Source organism: Zosterops lateralis (assembly GCF_965231275.1).
Source record: "Zosterops lateralis genome assembly, chromosome: 1".
NCBI classification, from domain to species: Eukaryota; Metazoa; Chordata; class Aves; order Passeriformes; family Zosteropidae; genus Zosterops; species Zosterops lateralis.
Genome location: NC_139762.1, coordinates 22,642,528 through 22,649,502, shown reverse-complemented (window position 1 = coordinate 22,649,502; position 6,975 = coordinate 22,642,528). Strand labels below are relative to the sequence as shown.

The 6,975-nt window shown below is 37.4% G+C and overlaps 1 protein-coding gene across 3 annotated transcripts in view; it reads left to right on the top strand.

Moving 5' to 3' along the window:
• The first annotated feature begins 338 nt into the window (after positions 1-338).
• The window catches only part of ABCB1 (ATP binding cassette subfamily B member 1), a 58,609-nt gene continuing 51,972 nt past the window's right edge, over positions 339-6,975 (top strand). The window contains exons 1-2 of one of the 3 annotated variants that reach the window (XM_083874991.1): positions 339-519; positions 5,356-5,473. The gene's annotated coding sequence lies outside the window, so the exon portion shown is untranslated. Of the gene's footprint in view, positions 520-1,956; positions 2,074-5,355; positions 5,474-6,975 lie in introns of all 3 variants that reach the window. The other 2 variants (XM_083874993.1, XM_083874992.1) reach the window with 2 other exon arrangements.

Sequence of the window (6,975 nt, the reverse complement as noted above, 5' to 3'; positions counted from 1 at the left end):
TGCAAGGTGGGTGTTTCTTCCAATGTCAGTTCTACTGGGACTGCCACAATCTTGGCAAGGGTATATGCTTGACTATTCCAAGATTGCTACCTCTGTATGTTTCTTTTTGGTAGGCTTCTGCAATGCCTGCATTTTTTTTTTCTCTCTGCTTTTATTAACCTATGTTCAGGATTTCTTTTCCATGATGGAGAGGCTAGCAGACTTCCATACTGTGTTTGTAGGTAATTTTTGTTCTACTTTGGTAGCCAAATAGTTAAAGCTTGATGTATCCGGTCTGAAACTAAGTATGAAGCTAGGTCATTTCCTTTGGGTTTCTCTTTTAACATCATTAGCAGAGCTTGTGGCTCTGTTGCTTGTGCAGAGTGAAGGCAGACAGCTCTTTTTATTTTCCCCAGCATATCTAATAGAGGATTTTTCCATACTTTCGATAAAAACTGGAGCCATTTGTAAACCACACAGAATAACCTGTGGCACGAAGTCAATAACGGAGCTTTTATCTGGCGAGAGACACATAAACAGGTAAAGTGCACTCCTGTTCTTTCCAGGGGTTTAAAACCCTATAGAGCTAGTGATAAAGTTTTGCTTTATTCTACAGAAAGCTCTTATTTATAAAAGCTATAGTGTATCCAGCTAGCCTAGGTTTGATATATACCCATTTTGTACTTTTTCACTGATTATGTACTTCAGTGTGTGTGATAGGTACTTTAGTGGAGCATGTGTGATACGGACTACTGCAAAGCAGCCTCTTGTGATGTATACCCAAAGCTAATTGCCTATACTTATGCTAAACCTGTTTTTTAAATACAGAGGTTTTTTCCCACAAACCTTAAGAATCTCAGAATAAAAGCATTTTATTACTGTGTTCTTCAAACAGCACCCATGTAGATCAGAAGTGTCCAGCTGAACATGAAAAAGCTTACAGTAACATGCATCTAAAGGCCAGCATTTGAACTAGTGCAGTTTTACTTCTTTTTAGTCTTTCCATTCTTTTTTTGTGAGATTTCTTCACTAATTTGATGAGTGGTTTACTTGTTTCTGCAAATATGATTCTCACAAAAATGTAAGCAGCTACAAAAGTGAAACTAATAAAATTTTTACATGCATGGACTCTCAGTCAGTTTTACTGATGCCAGCATCACCATTCCTTCAACCTAAAACTATTACTGAATACTTCACTTTAGTACCCGAGTTTTGTCATGATGAGCCTTGAAGCCTATGTACTTGAATTTTGTCATGATTATCTTTGAAGCCTATGTTTTGAGTAATGCTGGTTACTTCTTGAGCATATTCCCAAACTTTCTGTTTTTCCATATGCTGACATATCATTCATGTATGGTATGACATAACACATTGTGATGATAATTTCATGCATATGTGATATGTTTGATCTGAAAGTCTTGAGGAACATGGATAAAATAACATTGCTTTCTCTCACAGCTAAATGTTTGTTGTTACCAGTTCTGCTCTGTTAGTGGAATTGGAGAGAAAGCGCTGGCTAAATCAGTAACACAATAATAATAATAAACAAATACTCTGCTTATTGTTACATGAATTTCAGGCATACAAACAACCTGAGAGATGGATATATTATTTAAGTGTTGAAATGTCACTTTCAATTTCTTTTCTTTGCTTTTAACCCTAGACAAATAGGATGTTAAAATAATAGGTGTCCGAACTAAGATCTTGCTTTCCAGTAAATGTGTTGATGGTTGATTGGAGTCCTTCCTCTGCCATTAAAACACAATTTCTATTTTTTCACATTTTAAATTACAGACACAAAAAACATGAGGAAATTCTGTTACCCAAATATCCACTGTTTTTATTTCCTCCGGATTCTTAATAACAAAGCATCAATGACTTGCAGGAATCACTCCACCCTCACCTCCCACTGGTCAAGCCCAATTTCACAAACATCCGTAGCAAAATCTGCAGCTAATCCATTTTTTTTTCAACCAGGCTGTGCCAATAATTCCCTGGTGTTCCTAAAAGGGATACTCCCACTCCTGAAGGAACAGGAGAAGGAGGCTCCTGAACTTGGCAGCTATTTAATTGCAGGAAAAGATCTTAATGCAGGTACTTGAACATCCTTTTATGCATATAATGCAGTAAGTTTTATAATTATCCCTCTTTCTTGGGTTGTAGCTGGAACAAATATTTGTTCAAGAGTGGTCATTGACACTATGATGGTATCAATTAACACCATGGCACTAGTGGTAGTCAATGTTCTTGCCTTAACCACCCAGTACTAATATTGTTATTGGCCATTTCCACTGGTCATATTGTAATTTTACCACTAGACCAGGGGCAAGTAGACAGCAGCGTCTCCCTAGTCTTTGTTATTGAGAGGAAGAGATAATATCTGAGGGCTTCGCTGAGAGGGACTTATTATTTTCTGTAGTTTTCATTCCTCATGATTTTTTTATTTTCTTGACAAAATGAGCCAGCAAGAAATTTAATCTATCCGATTTTCTCAAATCTTTGCCTCTTCTTCTCAAATTTTACCGTATTTCCTTTCTGCACTTTTATTGATGTCCACTTAAGGAAGTTTTTATCATATTGTCCAAGAATATTTTGCAGTTACCATTACCACCTCTTTTTACATAAAGAGCTAAACCCACACTGAGGACAGTTTTTCCTTTTCTGTTCCTTTTTATCTTTATTTTAAATGGAGGCTGTGGGTAATTTAAGACTGTATTTCTGAAAATTACATTCTGTAATGTCTACGGTGTGTAGACCTTTTATTAGATCCACAGGACTGGGGTTTCCTTGTATTCTTTCTTACCTTGTCCATTTTCCTTGCCCATACCTGCTGAAGCTGAAATTGCAGCTCTTCCCATTGTAGCTGTGCTTGGTTCACAGGTCCGATAATTACTCTTGCTAACTGAAGTCTTGTACCACTGATACTTGAATGCCAGTGGTTCTATTTGATCAGATACATTCCCAGATACCAACACCAACACCAACAATTATCCCAGGATTCACAGTATTTTGCAGTCTCATAGTATTCATAGATTCATAGTATTTTACAATCCCAATCTCTAGGTGGAATAACCTGCTAGCCAAGTCTCCCGTCATTGCTCATTGAGACATGTTATAACATGTCTCATAACTGTTCTGAGACATCTACCTACTAAATTTCTTACAGGAAATTGTTCCTGCAGTATAGCTCATAATCATACTCCATTCTGAGGCTGTGCAATCCTTACTAGTTATCAAAAGCTAATTCTTTAGTCCCAAAAGCCCCATTTTAAAAGTTTCTGAATTCGGTGGCCTCAAGCTTTAAGCAAATACGCTTGCTCGCTCTGCAGTTGAGTCAGCTGCTGTTGTTATGATAATCTCCCACATTTTAGGAGCAGGACATCCCAAACAAGAGTTGCCAGCGGGGTGCATTCTTTTTTTTTATCACTGTTTTGGTTTTAACAGCATAACTGGGTCATAAAAGCCGATTTTTTTGTCACTTTAACCTGAATTTTCGGTATAGGTGTGGTCTGAGTGTCCTTTATATCCTTGTATGTAGAGTTGACAGTTGTGTTCTGGGTGACTGGTATTGAAGTGAAAAAGGTTTTCGGAGTGTGCAGAAATCCATCTGTGCAGTAGAGGTTTCAGGGTGTGTCTTCAAGTCAGTAAATGGTTCACTGCAGAAACAATAAGGTAAACCTAGCAATCAGAAGCTGAGGACCTACTTTTAAACACCATTAGACTCATATTATACACCAGATCCAAAGAGGGACAAAAGCCTGAATATTCTTATTATTGGCTACATCAAAACTGATGCACAACAGAGGTAATGTTTTGGTAACATAATATATATATATATATATATATTTTTTTTTTTTTTTTAGAGAGAGAGAGAGATCTCCTGTTGTTCACCCCTCTTTTTTCATGTATTCATCTAAATATATATGAAGAAGAACAGGATTTTCAGAGTTGAAAAATGTAATTATTCTTTTCCTCTATTTTCTATCATGGTTTAACACTAATATATGTATAAGTCATCTGATATGGCATGACCATCAAGTCCTTATTTGTATCCATGTGATCTGTTGGGAAGAGATCAGTTTACTTAGTTTACCATTATCAGAATAGCCACTACTATGAATATTGTGCTAGCACAAAGGATGTTTTGATGACTACTGTAGTGGTGGCACATAAAAAGAAACAAAGATATCTTTTGCTGTTCTTGGGGTTAAAATGTTTATGGGGAACAACTTACTATGAAACCTTGAGGTAAGCATTATTGTGCCTGCCCAACTTTGCCTTCATGTGAAACAGAAGAAATTGTCAGTTCTAGTGCTGGATTTAATGGAGCAAGGTGAACTCCGTAACAAATTAAATGCAATAACACAATCCAAACTCCAGTGCATGAAAAGAGCACGCACTCATGATGACTTAGACTTCGCTTCATTTTTATGAAGCATGAAACATGCACACATGCTTTCCCTGAGAGACCTACCACTATTGAATAGTTCACTTTACTTGATATATGAATATAGGTGGAAATCTAGTAGGAAAGTTGGTTGTAAGTCTGTTCTGTGAAACAATGCACCACACCAGTATTCAGAAAGTGGTTTTGTCACATGTATATTTGGAACAAAAGGAAGTACCGTATTTCAGTAATTTTTGTTCTTGTAAACGTACAATTTCATATACACATTAGATTATCCAACTGGTGTGTGAGAAATTCTTCTGGTTCTGTCACATACAGTAATAAGCATCTTCCTTTGCTAATGTGTTGCCAAGGTGTTCCATAAATAACCTAGGCAGATACATTCTCCTCCCTCATGTGCGTCATACCATGGAATCAGTTTCATTATAGAACTTGGCCTGGTTCTGGTCACACCTGCTTATAACTTCCATCTCAGTGGATGTCTTAGTGAGCTGATTGTCAGCCATGAGTTACCACTGCAGAAATCCTCTGTCTTCTTTAGGGTGTGAAATAATTTAGCAATATATCCATCTTCAGACACCACCATTATAGGAAAAATCCTTCTGCAAATGGCCCATGACATGGAGTCACTGCAAGGTTTTTTCCTCTATTGGTTAGATAAAAGGCTTTTTATGCATACCAAGTCCCATAGATCCCGACCAGAGGTAGTTTAAAAAAGATCAGTTTTCTAAATTTGATTCTGCTTCAAGTACTGTCTATTCAAAGAACCCCAGAGGATGCTTCCATTGAAGAATCTCAGTAGCATTTAATAAACATACCTTGCCCACAGGGATATTGGCCTTGTCCTTAGGATATTGGCCTTGGGTTCTCTAATTTATACTAGAACAGCATTCCTTTTGTGCCAGGTGCAGACAATGAATACAAGGAGAGTAGACTTCTAATAATAGGAGGTATCTTGGTTTGTCTAGGTGCTCGAATGATATGCTGTGAGTTGCTTCCTTGAACATCTTCCGTACTAACAAACTCATGCTCTCAGTGAGTGGTGATATGGAAACAGGACTGTTCTGAACACCTTATTCAATCAGGGTGAGCTGTTAATCATTCATGATTTATTGTTGACTATAAAATGAAATCAAGGAATTACATTTAGTATCATGGCACTCGCACAGGGTCACGTGTCATTGCATGCAAGCAGAATGTAAATTGGACAGAGGTCATGAAAAAAGGGCTGAGTCGGAAAGGAGGATGTCTAGAGTGCAAAGAGTGAGGAAGTTGGAATATGAGCAGAGATCACTTTGATTCTTCAATTATCATTGTGTGGTGCTGTAACACTGTCCAAAGCCTTGGGGTTCAAGGGTCCCCATGAATTTCAACTTTTCGGGGAGCCACCTGCCAGTCCTTCTGAGTCTGACCTGCAGCCTTCATCTCTCGTTCTGTCTGGGAAGTAGGAAATCATGTTGTGACTTCACTGTCCACACAGAGGAGGGAAGGAACATTGAGGAAGATCTCTGAGGCTTGCTGATTACTTAAATATCTTGAATGGGTGCTTTCTTCTGCTTCTTGGCAGGAAAGTCTGACTTTACTAATATTACTCATATGACTTTGGCCATGATTACCACTTCCTTAGTTTCATTGATTGCATTACTGTTTAATATATGTCACTTTTACACAAAGTTTATACTTAGTCATCTCTAAGAAATAAATAAGAAAAACACCCTGAAATCTGGATTTGCAAGGCAAAAATCTAATAAATTCAAGTTTCAGTGGGAAGTGTATGGGAAAATGTTTTTCCCTTAACAAAGGTAATATCTGCAGATAGAGCTATAAACTTTGTTGTAATCAGTATACAATTTAAGGATCTTATGATGAATTTATGGAAATTAAGATTAAAGATCCTTTATGGAATTAGGGAAATGGGCATTCAAGAGAAGATGCAGGTAGACTAATCAGACATTAGAGCATCTAATCTGAGTCACTAGAAAGACTGCAGGTAATTGCCTTGTCAGTTACTATAGCCACAATATAGCTGACCACAAAATAGAGAAATCTGATTTTCTAAGTGCTGAAGTCCTGCATGGTGAGCGAGTTATTTCCTCCAGTCTCTTTAGAACTGTTTAGAACTGATAGAAAAACAATCACATGCAGACGTATCTCAATATCATAACTGGAATCTTCCTGGTGAGTCTCCCTGGATTGTTGTCAGGCACTATTGGTGTTGACATGTTAAGCAGAGGTGTGGCTCATGGCAGATGTTTCTGGAAGCAGAGATGATGTTTGAGGACATTACCTCTTATTGTCTATTGTTATGGCTGTTTGAAAGGTTTGGAGCTTGTGAACATGTGTCCACACTGTATCCAATTGCCTGTAGAAACACATTTACCTTAGAATGCACAATCATTTGTTTTACAGTAAACATCAAAAAGGAACAAAGCAATTTGACTGTGGTTAAAGACTAACATAAAGAACATGTTGACAGTGCAATAATCAATGTCTTATGAGATGAAGTGATTATTTTTAGTCATTTCACCACAGCAACAATATCCAATGTCTAAGATCAAATAAAATACATAAGTGTACTTCCACACTGC